Source organism: Schistocerca gregaria, chromosome 8 (genome assembly GCF_023897955.1).
Source record: "Schistocerca gregaria isolate iqSchGreg1 chromosome 8, iqSchGreg1.2, whole genome shotgun sequence".
NCBI lineage: Eukaryota > Metazoa > Arthropoda > Insecta > Orthoptera > Acrididae > Schistocerca > Schistocerca gregaria.
The window spans coordinates 9,013,454-9,030,487 of record NC_064927.1 but is presented as its reverse complement, the minus strand read 5'-3'; the positions used below and the strand labels follow the sequence as shown (position 1 = coordinate 9,030,487).

Sequence of the window (17,034 nt, the reverse complement as noted above, 5' to 3'; positions counted from 1 at the left end):
TGTATTTGAAGGTGAAGGTGATTTTGTAGACATGTGTGAAAGACATGTTCTGAAACGCAAGTGTTGTTGTTTGGAGAGCACATCGGTTATGTGTCAGATGTGTGGCCAAGCAGTAATGGGTCGCCATAGCTGCAAATATTAGTCGGTAATATGAAGTGTTGAAGGCTGAAGTCTGATGATCCAGACGACCGTAAGGACGAAGTACGCAAAAGTACCGCTAGGCCACGCCTCTTTAGCGCAGTGGTAGAGCACAGGACTAGTAAACCAAGGGTCGTGAGTTCCATCCTCAAAGGAGGAGGCCGTATTTTGGAAATCATTTGCGCGTCGTGGCCGTATAGCAAACAGTATCTGTGATGACGAACAATTAGCGACATGCCTTTTATTAATAATTACTCTCAGATGTGATTAAGGCGAATGGCACAGATAAAGCCTTTGCCAAAGCGGTACAGCATAAGGTGGGACGAGGCAGTCTGAATTACATTTTATAGATGTATTTCTCACATATGTCAGAGCCTCTCGCGGTCGTCGTCGTCGTCGTCGTCGTCGTCGTCGTCGCCGCCGCCGCTTCTGCAGAAGTAGCAAATAGCCATCGTGGCAAATGCGGCGAGCCACGCCCTGCCTTCGATTCCGTATGCACAAAGTGTGTGGTCTTGTTTCCCAGTCTATCTTTGGTCGGTCACGTAAGAGGTTGAATGTAACGAATGGATGGGAAAGAGCAAGGGCAGTGGCTGTGTAGAACGAAAACACAAATTATCAGGGGGTGTGAGCGTTTCGAGATGAGTCATATACAAGTTGCACTTGGTCGTCAGTGACTGTGTGGCCTAATGGATATGGGGTCGGACTTCGGATCTGAAGATTACAGGTTCGAATGCTGTCACGCTCGTGTTTTATCAGTTCTGAAAAGAAACATACCGTTTTAATGTAGCATTTGAGCAGTACGAAACCGTCTGAATGTTGCTGTTGACCATTTTCTGCTTGGAGATGCTCTTGAGCTTGAAACACACACTACAAGACCGGTGTTAACTAGCGAAATGGTCGGCAGAGTGCCGTCACCGCGAGTTTCCACTGGCACTTGCACATCTAAAACAACGTCAGAAAGTAACTCGTTCGCCTTTTGAGTCACATCAAGTATGAGTGTTAATTTTGACGCCACTAGCTCTGCAGGTTGTCATGCAATTCCTTTACCTCTCAGAAATGATTATGAAATAAAAGTGAAGTACGTGACGAGTGGGACGTTAGGAAAACGTTAGGCAGCATGGAGTGATTCTGTATGGGACCACCCAACCCAAACGAGTACTGTGTGACGTGCTGCCCGGCAAGTATTCTCCTAAGCAGCCCGGCTAGCTCAGTCGGTAGAGCATGAGACTCTTAATCTCAGCGTTGTGGGTTCGAGCCCCACGCTGGGAGGAACGGAATTTTCTTCCGCTGCAGATGTAAATTACCGTTTTTCTGATTAACGTGATGTAATGGAAATAGCAACTTTAAACTTTGCCTACGTCTCTGTCAGTCGCAAGGAAACTGTATTTGAAGGTGAAGGTGATTTTGTAGACATGTGTGAAAGACATGTTCTGAAATGCAAGTGTTGTTGTTTGGAGAGGACATCGGTTACGTGTCAGATGTGTAGCCAAGCAGTAATGGGTCGCCATAGCTGCAAATATTAGTCGGTAATATGAAGTGTTGTCAGCTGAAGTCTGATGCTCCAGACGACCGTAAGGACGAAGTACGCAAGAGTACCTCTAGGCCGCGCCCCTTTAGCTCAGTGGTAGAGCACTGGACTAGTAAACCAAGGGTCGTGAGTTCCATCCTCAAAGGAAGAGGTCGAATTTTGGAAATCAGTTGCGCGTCGTGGCCGTATAGCAAACAGTATCTGTGATGACGAACAATTAGCGACATGCCTTTTATTAATAATTACTCTCAGATGTGATTAAGGCGAATGGCACAGATAAAGCCTTTGCCAAAGCGGTACAGCATAAGGTGGGACGAGGCAGTCTGAATTACATTTTATAGATGTATTTCTCACATATGTCAGAGCCTCTCGCGGTCGTCGTCGTCGTCGTCGTCGTCGTCGTCGTCGCCGCCGCTTCTGCAGAAGTAGCAAATAGCCATCGTGGCAAATGCGGCGAGCCACGCCCTGCCTTCGATTCCGTATGCACAAAGTGTGTGGTCTTGTTTCCCAGTCTATCTTTGGTCGGTCACGTAAGAGGTTGAATGTAACGAATGGATGGGAAAGAGCAAGGGCAGTGGCTGTGTAGAACGAAAACACAAATTATCAGGGGGTGTGAGCGTTTCGAGATGAGTCATATACAAGTTGCACTTGGTCGTCAGTGACTGTGTGGCCTAATGGATATGGCGTCGGACTTCGGATCTGAAGATTACAGTTTCGAATGCTGTCACGCTCGTGTTTTATCAGTTCTGAAAAAGAAACATACCGTTTTAATGTAGCATTTGAGCAGTACGAAACCGTCTGAATGTTGCTGTTGACCATTTTCTGCTTGGAGATGCTCTTGAGCTTGAAACACACACTACAAGACCGGTGTTAACTAGCGAAATGGTCGGCAGAGTGCCGTCACCGCGAGTTTCCACTGGCACTTGCACATCTAAAACAACGTCAGAAAGTAACTCGTTCGCCTTTTGAGTCACATCAAGTATGAGTGTTAATTTTGACGCCACTAGCTCTGCAGGTTGTCATGCAATTCCTTTACCTCTCAGAAATGATTATGAAATAAAAGTGAAGTACGTGACGAGTGGGACGTTAGGAAAACGTTAGGCAGCATGGAGTGATTCTGTATGGGACCACCCAACCCAAACGAGTACTGTGTGACGTGCTGCCCGGCAAGTATTCTCCTAAGCAGCCCGGCTAGCTCAGTCGGTAGAGCATGAGACTCTTAATCTCAGCGTTGTGGGTTCGAGCCCCACGCTGGGAGGAACGGAATTTTCTTCCGCTGCAGATGTAAATTACCGTTTTTCTGATTAACGTGATGTAATGGAAATAGCAACTTTAAACTTTGCCTACGTCTCTGTCAGTCGCAAGGAAACTGTATTTGAAGGTGAAGGTGATTTTGTAGACATGTGTGAAAGACATGTTCTGAAATGCAAGTGTTGTTGTTTGGAGAGGACATCGGTTACGTGTCAGATGTGTAGCCAAGCAGTAATGGGTCGCCATAGCTGCAAATATTAGTCGGTAATATGAAGTGTTGTCAGCTGAAGTCTGATGCTCCAGACGACCGTAAGGACGAAGTACGCAAGAGTACCTCTAGGCCGCGCCCCTTTAGCTCAGTGGTAGAGCACTGGACTAGTAAACCAAGGGTCGTGAGTTCCATCCTCAAAGGAAGAGGTCGAATTTTGGAAATCAGTTGCGCGTCGTGGCCGTATAGCAAACAGTATCTGTGATGACGAACAATTAGCGACATGCCTTTTATTAAGAATTACTCTCAGATGTGATTAAGGCGAATGGCGCAGATAAAGCCTTTGCCAAAGCGGTACAGCATAAGGTGGGACGAGGCAGTCTGAATTACATTTTATAGATGTATTTCTCACATATGTCAGAGCCCCTCGCGGTCGTCGTCGTCGCCGCCGCCGCTTCTGCAGAAGTAGCAAATGGCCATCGTGGCAAATGCGGCGAGGCACGCCCTGCCTTCGATTCCGTATGCACAAAGTGTGTGGTCTTGTTTCCCCGTCTATATTTCGTCGGTCACGTAAGAGGTTGAATGTGACGAATGGGTGGGAAAGAGCAAGGGCAGCGGCTGTGTAGAACGAAAACACAAATTATCAGGGGTGTGAGCGTTTCGAGATGAGTCATATACAAGTTGCACTTGGTCGTCAGTGACTGTGTGGCCTAATGGATAAGGCGTCGGACTTCGGATCTGAAGATTACAGGTTCGAATGCTGTCACGCTCGTGTTTTAAACAGTTCTGATAAGAAACATACCGTTTTAATGTAGCATTTGAGCAGTACGAAACCGTCTGAATGTTGCTGTTGACCATTTTCTGCTTGGAGATGCTCTTGAGCTTGAAACACACACTACAAGACCGGTGTTAACTAGCGAAATGGTCGGCAGAGTGCCGTCACCGCGAGTTTCCACTGGCACTTGCACATCTAAAACAACGTCAGAAAGTAACTCGTTCGCCTTTTGAGTCACATCAAGTATGAGTGTTAATTTTGACGCCACTAGCTCTGCAGGTTGTCATGCAATTCCTTTACCTCTCAGAAATGATTATGAAATAAAAGTGAAGTACGTGACGAGTGTGACGTTAGGAAAACATTAGGCAGCATGGTGAGATTCTGTATGGGACCACCTAACCCAAACGAGTACTGTGTGACGTGCTTCCCGGCAAATATTCGCTGAAGCGGCCGGTCTAGCTCAGTCGGTAGAGCGTGAGACTCTTAATCTCAGGGTCGTGGGTTCGAGCCCCACACTGGGCGGAACTGAATTTTGTTCCGCTCCAGATGTAAATTACCGTTTTCCTAATTAACGTGATGTAATGGAAATAGCAACTTTAAACTTTGCCTACGTCTCTGTCAGTCGCAAAGAAACTGTATTTGAAGGTGAAGGTGATTTTGTAGACATGTGTGAAAGACATGTTCTGAAACGCAAGTGTTGTTGTTTGGAGAGCACATCGGTTATGTGTCAGATGTGTGGCCAAGCAGTAATGGGTCGCCATAGCTGCAAATATTAGTCGGTAATATGAAGTGTTGAAGGCTGAAGTCTGATGATCCAGACGACCGTAAGGACGAAGTACGCAAAAGTACCGCTAGGCCACGCCTCTTTAGCGCAGTGGTAGAGCACAGGACTAGTAAACCAAGGGTCGTGAGTTCCATCCTCAAAGGAGGAGGCCGTATTTTGGAAATCATTTGCGCGTCGTGGCCGTATAGCAAACAGTATCTGTGATGACGAACAATTAGCGACATGCCTTTTATTAATAATTACTCTCAGATGTGATTAAGGCGAATGGCACAGATAAAGCCTTTGCCAAAGCGGTACAGCATAAGGTGGGACGAGGCAGTCTGAATTACATTTTATAGATGTATTTCTCACATATGTCAGAGCCTCTCGCGGTCGTCGTCGTCGTCGTCGTCGTCGTCGTCGTCGTCGTCGCCGCCGCCGCTTCTGCAGAAGTAGCAAATAGCCATCGTGGCAAATGCGGCGAGCCACGCCCTGCCTTCGATTCCGTATGCACAAAGTGTGTGGTCTTGTTTCCCAGTCTATCTTTGGTCGGTCACGTAAGAGGTTGAATGTAACGAATGGATGGGAAAGAGCAAGGGCAGTGGCTGTGTAGAACGAAAACACAAATTATCAGGGGGTGTGAGCGTTTCGAGATGAGTCATATACAAGTTGCACTTGGTCGTCAGTGACTGTGTGGCCTAATGGATATGGGGTCGGACTTCGGATCTGAAGATTACAGGTTCGAATGCTGTCACGCTCGTGTTTTATCAGTTCTGAAAAAGAAACATACCGTTTTAATGTAGCATTTGAGCAGTACGAAACCGTCTGAATGTTGCTGTTGACCATTTTCTGCTTGGAGATGCTCTTGAGCTTGAAACACACACTACAAGACCGGTGTTAACTAGCGAAATGGTCGGCAGAGTGCCGTCACCGCGAGTTTCCACTGGCACTTGCACATCTAAAACAACGTCAGAAAGTAACTCGTTCGCCTTTTGAGTCACATCAAGTATGAGTGTTAATTTTGACGCCACTAGCTCTGCAGGTTGTCATGCAATTCCTTTACCTCTCAGAAATGATTATGAAATAAAAGTGAAGTACGTGACGAGTGGGACGTTAGGAAAACGTTAGGCAGCATGGAGTGATTCTGTATGGGACCACCCAACCCAAACGAGTACTGTGTGACGTGCTGCCCGGCAAGTATTCTCCTAAGCAGCCCGGCTAGCTCAGTCGGTAGAGCATGAGACTCTTAATCTCAGCGTTGTGGGTTCGAGCCCCACGCTGGGAGGAACGGAATTTTCTTCCGCTGCAGATGTAAATTACCGTTTTTCTGATTAACGTGATGTAATGGAAATAGCAACTTTAAACTTTGCCTACGTCTCTGTCAGTCGCAAGGAAACTGTATTTGAAGGTGAAGGTGATTTTGTAGACATGTGTGAAAGACATGTTCTGAAATGCAAGTGTTGTTGTTTGGAGAGGACATCGGTTACGTGTCAGATGTGTAGCCAAGCAGTAATGGGTCGCCATAGCTGCAAATATTAGTCGGTAATATGAAGTGTTGTCAGCTGAAGTCTGATGCTCCAGACGACCGTAAGGACGAAGTACGCAAGAGTACCTCTAGGCCGCGCCCCTTTAGCTCAGTGGTAGAGCACTGGACTAGTAAACCAAGGGTCGTGAGTTCCATCCTCAAAGGAAGAGGTCGAATTTTGGAAATCAGTTGCGCGTCGTGGCCGTATAGCAAACAGTATCTGTGATGACGAACAATTAGCGACATGCCTTTTATTAAGAATTACTCTCAGATGTGATTAAGGCGAATGGCGCAGATAAAGCCTTTGCCAAAGCGGTACAGCATAAGGTGGGACGAGGCAGTCTGAATTACATTTTATAGATGTATTTCTCACATATGTCAGAGCCCCTCGCGGTCGTCGTCGTCGCCGCCGCCGCTTCTGCAGAAGTAGCAAATGGCCATCGTGGCAAATGCGGCGAGGCACGCCCTGCCTTCGATTCCGTATGCACAAAGTGTGTGGTCTTGTTTCCCCGTCTATATTTCGTCGGTCACGTAAGAGGTTGAATGTGACGAATGGGTGGGAAAGAGCAAGGGCAGCGGCTGTGTAGAACGAAAACACAAATTATCAGGGGTGTGAGCGTTTCGAGATGAGTCATATACAAGTTGCACTTGGTCGTCAGTGACTGTGTGGCCTAATGGATAAGGCGTCGGACTTCGGATCTGAAGATTACAGGTTCGAATGCTGTCACGCTCGTGTTTTAAACAGTTCTGAAAAAGAAACATACCGTTTTAATGTAGCATTTGAGCAGTACGAAACCGTCTGAATGTTGCTGTTGACCATTTTCTGCTTGGAGATGCTCTTGAGCTTGAAACACACACTACAAGACCGGTGTTAACTAGCGAAATGGTCGGCAGAGTGCCGTCACCGCGAGTTTCCACTGGCACTTGCACATCTAAAACAACGTCAGAAAGTAACTCGTTCGCCTTTTGAGTCACATCAAGTATGAGTGTTAATTTTGACGCCACTAGCTCTGCAGGTTGTCATGCAATTCCTTTACCTCTCAGAAATGATTATGAAATAAAAGTGAAGTACGTGACGAGTGTGACGTTAGGAAAACATTAGGCAGCATGGTGAGATTCTGTATGGGACCACCTAACCCAAACGAGTACTGTGTGACGTGCTTCCCGGCAAATATTCGCTGAAGCGGCCGGTCTAGCTCAGTCGGTAGAGCATGAGACTCTTAATCTCAGGGTCGTGGGTTCGAGCCCCACACTGGGCGGAACTGAATTTTGTTCCGCTCCAGATGTAAATTACCGTTTTCCTAATTAACGTGATGTAATGGAAATAGCAACTTTAAACTTTGCCTACGTCTCTGTCAGTCGCAAAGAAACTGTATTTGAAGGTGAAGGTGATTTTGTAGACATGTGTGAAAGACATGTTCTGAAACGCAAGTGTTGTTGTTTGGAGAGCACATCGGTTATGTGTCAGATGTGTGGCCAAGCAGTAATGGGTCGCCATAGCTGCAAATATTAGTCGGTAATATGAAGTGTTGAAGGCTGAAGTCTGATGATCCAGACGACCGTAAGGACGAAGTACGCAAAAGTACCGCTAGGCCACGCCTCTTTAGCGCAGTGGTAGAGCACAGGACTAGTAAACCAAGGGTCGTGAGTTCCATCCTCAAAGGAGGAGGCCGTATTTTGGAAATCATTTGCGCGTCGTGGCCGTATAGCAAACAGTATCTGTGATGACGAACAATTAGCGACATGCCTTTTATTAATAATTACTCTCAGATGTGATTAAGGCGAATGGCACAGATAAAGCCTTTGCCAAAGCGGTACAGCATAAGGTGGGACGAGGCAGTCTGAATTACATTTTATAGATGTATTTCTCACATATGTCAGAGCCTCTCGCGGTCGTCGTCGTCGTCGTCGTCGTCGTCGTCGTCGCCGCCGCCGCTTCTGCAGAAGTAGCAAATAGCCATCGTGGCAAATGCGGCGAGCCACGCCCTGCCTTCGATTCCGTATGCACAAAGTGTGTGGTCTTGTTTCCCAGTCTATCTTTGGTCGGTCACGTAAGAGGTTGAATGTAACGAATGGATGGGAAAGAGCAAGGGCAGTGGCTGTGTAGAACGAAAACACAAATTATCAGGGGGTGTGAGCGTTTCGAGATGAGTCATATACAAGTTGCACTTGGTCGTCAGTGACTGTGTGGCCTAATGGATATGGGGTCGGACTTCGGATCTGAAGATTACAGGTTCGAATGCTGTCACGCTCGTGTTTTATCAGTTCTGAAAAAGAAACATACCGTTTTAATGTAGCATTTGAGCAGTACGAAACCGTCTGAATGTTGCTGTTGACCATTTTCTGCTTGGAGATGCTCTTGAGCTTGAAACACACACTACAAGACCGGTGTTAACTAGCGAAATGGTCGGCAGAGTGCCGTCACCGCGAGTTTCCACTGGCACTTGCACATCTAAAACAACGTCAGAAAGTAACTCGTTCGCCTTTTGAGTCACATCAAGTATGAGTGTTAATTTTGACGCCACTAGCTCTGCAGGTTGTCATGCAATTCCTTTACCTCTCAGAAATGATTATGAAATAAAAGTGAAGTACGTGACGAGTGGGACGTTAGGAAAACGTTAGGCAGCATGGAGTGATTCTGTATGGGACCACCCAACCCAAACGAGTACTGTGTGACGTGCTGCCCGGCAAGTATTCTCCTAAGCAGCCCGGCTAGCTCAGTCGGTAGAGCATGAGACTCTTAATCTCAGCGTTGTGGGTTCGAGCCCCACGCTGGGAGGAACGGAATTTTCTTCCGCTGCAGATGTAAATTACCGTTTTTCTGATTAACGTGATGTAATGGAAATAGCAACTTTAAACTTTGCCTACGTCTCTGTCAGTCGCAAGGAAACTGTATTTGAAGGTGAAGGTGATTTTGTAGACATGTGTGAAAGACATGTTCTGAAATGCAAGTGTTGTTGTTTGGAGAGGACATCGGTTACGTGTCAGATGTGTAGCCAAGCAGTAATGGGTCGCCATAGCTGCAAATATTAGTCGGTAATATGAAGTGTTGTCAGCTGAAGTCTGATGATCCAGACGACCGTAAGGACGAAGTACGCAAGAGTATCTCTAGGCCGCGCCCCTTTAGCTCAGTGGTAGAGCACTGGACTAGTAAACCAAGGGTCGTGAGTTCCATCCTCAAAGGAAGAGGTCGAATTTTGGAAATCAGTTGCGCGTCGTGGCCGTATAGCAAACAGTATCTGTGATGACGAACAATTAGCGACATGCCTTTTATTAATAATTACTCTCAGATGTGATTAAGGCGAATGGCGCAGATAAAGCCTTTGCCAAAGCGGTACAGCATAAGGTGGGACGAGGCAGTCTGAATTACATTTTATAGATGTATTTCTCACATATGTCAGAGCCCCTCGCGGTCGTCGTCGTCGCCGCCGCCGCTTCTGCAGAAGTAGCAAATGGCCATCGTGGCAAATGCGGCGAGGCACGCCCTGCCTTCGATTCCGTATGCACAAAGTGTGTGGTCTTGTTTCCCCGTCTATATTTCGTCGGTCACGTAAGAGGTTGAATGTGACGAATGGGTGGGAAAGAGCAAGGGCAGCGGCTGTGTAGAACGAAAACACAAATTATCAGGGGTGTGAGCGTTTCGAGATGAGTCATATACAAGTTGCACTTGGTCGTCAGTGACTGTGTGGCCTAATGGATAAGGCGTCGGACTTCGGATCTGAAGATTACAGGTGCGAATGCTGTCACGCTCGTGTTTTAAACAGTTCTGAAAAAGAAACATACCGTTTTAATGTAGCATTTGAGCAGTACGAAACCGTCTGAATGTTGCTGTTGACCATTTTCTGCTTGGAGATGCTCTTGAGCTTGAAACACACACTACAAGACCGGTGTTAACTAGCGAAATGGTCGGCAGAGTGCCGTCACCGCGAGTTTCCACTGGCACTTGCACATCTAAAACAACGTCAGAAAGTAACTCGTTCGCCTTTTGAGTCACATCAAGTATGAGTGTTAATTTTGACGCCACTAGCTCTGCAGGTTGTCATGCAATTCCTTTACCTCTCAGAAATGATTATGAAATAAAAGTGAAGTACGTGACGAGTGGGACGTTAGGAAAACATTAGGCAGCATGGAGTGATTCTGTATGGGACCACCCAACCCAAACGAGTACTGTGTGACGTGCTACCCGGCAAGAACTCTCCTAAGCAGCCCGGCTAGCTCAGTCGGTAGAGCATGAGACTCTTAATCTCAGGGTCGTGGGTTCGAGCCCCACGCTGGGAGGAACGGAATTTTGTTCCGCTGCAAAGTAAATTACCGTTTTTGTGATTAACGTGATGTAATGGAAATAGCAACTTTAAACTTTGCCTACGTCTCTGTCAGTCGCAAAGAAACTGTATTTGAAGGTGAAGGTGATTTTGTAGACATGTGTGAAAGACATGTTCTGAAATGCAAGTGTTGTTGTTTGGAGAGGACATCGGTTACGTGTCAGATGTGTAGCCAAGCAGTAATGGGTCGCCGTAGCTGCAAATATTAGTCGGTAATATGAAGTGTTGTCAGCTGAAGTCTGATGATCCAGACGACCGTAAGGACGAAGTACGCAAAAGTACCTCTAGGCCGCGCCTCTTTAGCTCAGTGGTAGAGCACTGGACTAGTAAACCAAGGGTCGTGAGTTCCATCCTCAAAGGAAGAAGTCGAATTTTGGAAATCAGTTGCGCGTCGTGGCCGTATAGCAAACAGTATCTGTGATGACGAACAATTAGCGACGTGCCTTTTATTAAGAATTACTCTCAGATGTGATTAAGGCGAATGGCGCAGATAAAGCCTTTGCGAAAGCGGTACAGCACAAGGTGGGACGAGGCAGTCTGAATTACATTTTATAGATGTATTTCTCACATATGTCAGAGCCTCTCGCGGTCGTCGTCGTCGTCGTCGTCGTCGTCGTCGTCGTCGTCGCCGCCGCCGCTTCTGCAGAAGTAGCAAATGGCCATCGTGGCAAATGCGGCGAGCCACGCCCTGCCTTCGATTCCGTATGCACAAAGTGTGTGGTCTTGTTTCCCCGTCTATATTTCGTCGGTCACGTAAGAGGTTGAATGTAACGAATGGGTGGGAAAGAGCAAGGGCAGCGGCTGTGTAGAACGAAAACACAAATTATCAGGGGTGTGAGCGTTTCGAGATAAGTCATATACAAGTTGCACTTGGTCGTCAGTGACTGTGTGGCCTAATGGATAAGGCGTCGGACTTCGGATCTGAAGATTACAGGTTCGAATGCTGTCACGCTCGTGTTTTATCAGTTCTGAAAAAGAAACATACCGTTTTAATGTAGCATTTGAGCAGTACGAAACCGTCTGAATGTTGCTGTTGACCATTTTCTGCTTGGAGATGCTCTTGAGCTTGAAACACACACTACAAGACCGGTGTTAACTAGCGAAATGGTCTACAGAGTGCCGTCGCCGCGAGTTCCCACTGGCACTTGCACATCTAAAACAACGTCGGAAAGTAACTCGTTCGCCTTTTGAGTCACATCAAGTATGAGTGTTAATCTTGACGCCACTAGCTCTGCAGGTTGTCATGCAATTCCTTTACCTCTCAGAAATGATTATGAAATAAAAGTGAAGTACGTGACGAGTGTGACGTTAGGAAAACATTAGGCAGCATGGAGAGATTCTGTATGGGACCACCCAACCCAGACGAGTACTGTGTGACGTTATGCCCGGCAAGTAATCACCCAAGCAGCCGGCTAACTCAGTCGGTACAGCATGAGACTCTTAATCTCAGGGTCGTGGGTTCGAGCCCCACGCGGGGCGGAACGGAATTTTGTTCCGCTGCAGAAGTAAATTACCGTTTTTCTGATTAACGTGATGTAATGGAAATAGCAACTTTAAACTTTGCCTACGTCTCTGTCAGTCGCAAGGAAACTGTATTTGAAGGTGAAGGTCATTTTGTAGACATGTGTGAAAGACATGTTCTGAAATGCAAGTGTTGTTGTTTGGAGAGGACATCGGTTGCGTGTCAGATGTGTAGCCAAGCAGTAATGGGTCGCCATAGCTGCAAATATTAGTCGGTAATATGAAGTGTTGTCAGCTGAAGTCTGATGATCCAGACGACCGTAAGGACGAAGTACGCAAAAGTACCGCTAGGACGCGCCTCTTTAGCTCTGTGGTAGAGCACTGGACTAGTAAACCAAGGGTCGTGAGTTCCATCCTCAAAGGAAGAGGTCGAATTTTGGAAATCATTTGCGCGTCGTGGCCGTATAGCAAACAGTATCTGTGATGACGAACAATTAGCGACATGCCTTCTATTAAGAATTACTCTCAGATGTGATTAAGGCGAATGGCGCAGATAAAGCCTTTGCCAAAGCGGTACAGCATAAGGTGGTACGAGGCAGTCTGAATTACATTTTATAGATGTATTTCTCACATATGTCAGAGCCTCTCGCGGTCGTCGTCGTCGTCGTCGTCGTCGTCGTCGTCGTCGTCGCCGCCGCCGGCGCCGCTTCTGCAGAAGTAGCAAATGGCCATCGTGGCAAATGCGGCGAGGCACGCCCTGCCTTCGATTCCGTATGCACAAAGTGTGTGGTCTTGTTTCCCCGTCTATATTTTGTCGGTCACGTAAGAGGTTGAATGTGACGAATGGGTGGGAAAGAGCAAGGGCAGCGGCTGTGTAGAACGAAAACACAAATTATCAGGGGTGTGAGCGTTTCGAGATGAGTCATATACAAGTTGCACTTGGTCGTCAGTGACTGTGTGGCCTAATGGATAAGGCGTCGGACTTCGGATCTGAAGATTACAGGTTCGAATGCTGTCACGCTCGTGTTTTAAACAGTTCTGATAAGAAACATACCGTTTTAATGTAGCATTTGAGCAGTACGAAACCGTCTGAATGTTGCTGTCGACCATTTTCTGCTTGGAGATGCTCTTGAGCTTGAAACACACACTACAAGACTGGTGTTAACTAGCGAAATGGTCGGCAGAGTGCCATCACCGCGAGTTTCCACTGGCACTTGCACATCTAAAACAACGTCAGAAAGTAACTCGTTCGCCTTTTGAGTCACATCAAGTATGAGTGTTAATTTTGACGCCACTAGCTCTGCAGGTTGTCATGCAATTCCTTTACCTCTCAGAAATGATTATGAAATAAAAGTGAAGTACGTGACGAGTGGGACGTTAGGAAAACATTAGGCAGCATGGAGTGATTCTGTATGGGACCACCCAACCCAAACGAGTACTGTGTGACGTGCTGCCCGGCAAGAATTCTCCTAAGCAGCCCGGCTAGCTCAGTCGGTAGAGCATGAGACTCTTAATCTCAGCGTCGTGGGTTCGTGCCCCACGCTGGGAGGAACGGAATTTTGTTCCGCTGCAGATGTAAATTACCGTTTTTGTGATTATCGTGATGTAATGGAAATAGCAACTTTAAACTTTGCCTACGTCTCTGTCAGTCGCAAAGAAACTGTATTTGAAGGTGAAGGTGATTTTGTAGACATGTGTGAAAGACATGTTCTGAAATGCAAGTGTTGTTGTTTGGAGAGGACATCGGTTACGTGTCAGATGTGTAGCCAAGCAGTAATGGGTCGCCGTAGCTGCAAATATTAGTCGGTAATATGAAGTGTTGTCAGCTGAAGTCTGATGATCCAGACGACCGTAAGGACGAAGTACGCAAAAGTACCTCTAGGCCGCGCCTCTTTAGCTCAGTGGTAGAGCACTGGACTAGTAAACCAAGGGTCGTGAGTTCCATCCTCAAAGGAAGACGTCGAATTTTGGAAATCAGTTGCGCGTCGTGGCCGTATAGCAAACAGTATCTGTGATGACGAACAATTAGCGACGTGCCTTTTATTAAGAATTACTCTCAGATGTGATTAAGGCGAATGGCGCAGATAAAGCCTTTGCCAAACCGGTACAGCATAAGGTGGGACGAGGCAGTCTGAATTACATTTTATAGATGTATTTCTCACATATGTCAGAGCCTCTCGCGGTCGTCGTCGTCGCCGCCGCCGCTTCTGCAGAAGTAGCAAATGGCCATCGTGGCAAATGCGGCGAGCCACGCCCTGCCTTCGATTCCGTATGCACAATGTGTGTGGTCTTGTTTCCCCGCCTATATTTCGTCGGTCACGTAAGAAGTTGAATGTAACGAATGGGTGGGAAAGAGCAAGGGCAGCGGCTGTGTAGAACGAAAACACAAATTATCAGGGGTGTGAGCGTTTCGAGATGAGTCATATACAAGTTGCACTTGGTCGTCAGTGACTGTGTGGCCTAATGGATAAGGCGTCGGACTTCGGATCTGAAGATTACAGGTTCGAATGCTGTCACGCTCGTGTTTTATCAGTTCTGAAAAAGAAACATACCGTTTTAATGTAGCATTTGAGCAGTACGAAACCGTCTGAATGTTGCTGTTGACCATTTTCTGCTTGGAGATGCTCTTGAGCTTGAAACACACACTACAAGACCGGTGTTAACTAGCGAAATGGTCGGCAGAGTGCCGTCGCCGCGAGTTCCCACTGGCACTTGCACATCTAAAACAACGTCGGAAAGTAACTCGTTCGCCTTTTGAGTCACATCAAGTATGAGTGTTAATCTTGACGCCACTAGCTCTGCAGGTTGTCATGCAATTCCTTTACCTCTCAGAAATGATTATGAAATAAAAGTGAAGTACGTGACGAGTGGGACGTTAGGAAAACATTAGGCAGCATGGAGAGATTCTGTATGGGACCACCCAACCCAGACGAGTACTGTGTGACGTTATGCCCGGCAAGTAATCACCCAAGCAGCCGGCTAACTCAGTCGGTAGAGCATGAGACTCTTAATCACAGGGTCGTGGGTTCGAGCCCCACGCTGGGCGGAACGGAATTTTGTTCCGCTGCAGAAGTAAATTACCGTTTTTCTGATTAACGTGATGTAATGGAAATAGCAACTTTAAACTTTGCCTACGTCTCTATCAGTCGCAAGGAAACTGTATTTGAAGGTGAAGGTGATTTTGTAGACATGTGTGAAAGACATGTTCTGAAATGCAAGTGTTGTTGTTTGGAGAGGACATCGGTTACGTGTCAGATGTGTAGCCAAGCAGTAATGGGTCGCCATAGCTGCAAATATTAGTCGGTAATATGAAGTGTTGTCAGCTGAAGTCTGATGATCCAGACGACCGTAAGGACGAAGTACGCAAAAGTACCTCTAGGCCGCGCCCCTTTAGCTCAGTGGTAGAGCACTGGACTAGTAAACCAAGGGTCGTGAGTTCCATCCTCAAAGGAAGACGTCGAATTTTGGAAATCAGTTGCGCGTCGTGGCCGTATAGCTAACAGTATCTGTGATGACGAACAATTAGCGACATGCCTTTTATTAAGAATTACTCTCAGATGTGATTAAGGCGAATGGCGCAGATAAAGCCTTTGCCAAAGCGGTACAGCATAAGGTGGGACGAGGCAGTCTGAATTACATTTTATAGATGTATTTCTCACATATGTCAGAGCCTCTCGCGGTCGTCGTCGTCGCCGCCGCCGCTTCTGCAGAAGTAGCAAATGGCCATCGTGGCAAATGCGGCGAGGCACGCCCTGCCTTCGATTCCGTATGCACAAAGTGTGTGGTCTTGTTTCCCCGTCTATATTTCGTCGGTCACGTAAGAGGTTGAATGTGACGAATGGGTGGGAAAGAGCAAGGGCAGCGGCTGTGTAGAACGAAAACACAAATTATCAGGGGTGTGAGCGTTTCGAGATGAGTCATATACAAGTTGCACTTGGTCGTCAGTGACTGTGTGGCCTAATGGATAAGGCGTCGGACTTCGGATCTGAAGATTACAGGTTCGAATGCTGTCACGCTCGTGTTTTAAACAGTTCTGAAAAAGAAACATACCGTTTTAATGTAGCATTTGAGCAGTACGAAACCGTCTGAATGTTGCTGTCGACCATTTTCTGCTTGGAGATGCTCTTGAGCTTGAAACACACACTACAAGACTGGTGTTAACTAGCGAAATGGTCGGCAGAGTGCCATCACCGCGAGTTTCCACTGGCACTTGCACATCTAAAACAACGTCAGAAAGTAACTCGTTCGCCTTTTGAGTCACATCAAGTATGAGTGTTAATTTTGACGCCACTAGCTCTGCAGGTTGTCATGCAATTCCTTTACCTCTCAGAAATGATTATGAAATAAAAGTGAAGTACGTGACGAGTGGGACGTTAGGAAAACATTAGGCAGCATGGAGTGATTCTGTATGGGACCACCCAACCCAAACGAGTACTGTGTGACGTGCTGCCCGGCAAGAATTCTCCTAAGCAGCCCGGCTAGCTCAGTCGGTAGAGCATGAGACTCTTAATCTCAGCGTCGTGGGTTCGAGCCCCACGCTGGGAGGAACGGAATTTTGTTCCGCTGCAGATGTAAATTACCGTTTTTGTGATTAACGTGATGTAATGGAAATAGCAACTTTAAACTTTGCCTACGTCTCTGTCAGTCGCAAGGAAACTGTATTTGAAGGTGAAGGTGATTTTGTAGACATGTGTGAAAGACATGTTCTGAAATGCAAGTGTTGTTGTTTGGAGAGGACATCGGTTACGTGTCAGATGTGTAGCCAAGCAGTAATGGGTCGCCGTAGCTGCAAATATTAGTCGGTAATATGAAGTGTTGTCAGCTGAAGTCTGATGATCCAGACGACCGTAAGGACGAAGTACGCAAAAGTACCCCTAGGCCGCGCCTCTTTAGCTCAGTGGTAGAGCACTGGACTAGTAAACCAAGGGTCGTGAGTTCCATCCTCAAAGGAAGAAGTCGAATTTTGGAAATCTGTTGCGCGTCGTGGCCGTATAGCAAATAGTATCTGTGATGACGAACAATTAGCGACGTGCCTTTTATTAAGAATTACTCTCAGATGTGAT

The 17,034-nt window shown here is 46.9% G+C and overlaps 10 non-coding genes across 10 annotated transcripts; all 10 read left to right on the top strand.

Moving 5' to 3' along the window:
• The first annotated feature begins 1,334 nt into the window (after nt 1–1,334).
• Nucleotides 1,335–1,407, top strand: Trnak-cuu (transfer RNA lysine (anticodon CUU)). Its single transcript has one exon. It is a non-coding gene; the product is annotated as a tRNA-Lys (tRNA).
• A 1,444-nt stretch (nt 1,408–2,851) lies between these two features.
• Trnak-cuu (transfer RNA lysine (anticodon CUU)) lies at nt 2,852–2,924 on the top strand. The gene has a single exon. It is a non-coding gene; the product is annotated as a tRNA-Lys (tRNA).
• Nucleotides 2,925–4,348: 1,424 nt separating this feature from the next.
• On the top strand, nt 4,349–4,422 carry Trnak-cuu (transfer RNA lysine (anticodon CUU)). The gene has a single exon. It is a non-coding gene; the product is annotated as a tRNA-Lys (tRNA).
• A 1,453-nt stretch (nt 4,423–5,875) lies between these two features.
• On the top strand, nt 5,876–5,948 carry Trnak-cuu (transfer RNA lysine (anticodon CUU)). Its single transcript has one exon. It is a non-coding gene; the product is annotated as a tRNA-Lys (tRNA).
• Nucleotides 5,949–7,373: 1,425 nt separating this feature from the next.
• Nucleotides 7,374–7,447, top strand: Trnak-cuu (transfer RNA lysine (anticodon CUU)). Its single transcript has one exon. It is a non-coding gene; the product is annotated as a tRNA-Lys (tRNA).
• A 1,447-nt stretch (nt 7,448–8,894) lies between these two features.
• Trnak-cuu (transfer RNA lysine (anticodon CUU)) lies at nt 8,895–8,967 on the top strand. The gene has a single exon. It is a non-coding gene; the product is annotated as a tRNA-Lys (tRNA).
• Nucleotides 8,968–10,393: 1,426 nt separating this feature from the next.
• Trnak-cuu (transfer RNA lysine (anticodon CUU)) lies at nt 10,394–10,466 on the top strand. Its single transcript has one exon. It is a non-coding gene; the product is annotated as a tRNA-Lys (tRNA).
• Nucleotides 10,467–13,447: 2,981 nt separating this feature from the next.
• Nucleotides 13,448–13,520, top strand: Trnak-cuu (transfer RNA lysine (anticodon CUU)). The gene has a single exon. It is a non-coding gene; the product is annotated as a tRNA-Lys (tRNA).
• Nucleotides 13,521–14,944: 1,424 nt separating this feature from the next.
• Trnak-cuu (transfer RNA lysine (anticodon CUU)) lies at nt 14,945–15,017 on the top strand. Its single transcript has one exon. It is a non-coding gene; the product is annotated as a tRNA-Lys (tRNA).
• A 1,426-nt stretch (nt 15,018–16,443) lies between these two features.
• Trnak-cuu (transfer RNA lysine (anticodon CUU)) lies at nt 16,444–16,516 on the top strand. The gene has a single exon. It is a non-coding gene; the product is annotated as a tRNA-Lys (tRNA).
• The last annotated feature ends 518 nt before the right edge of the window (nt 16,517–17,034 follow it).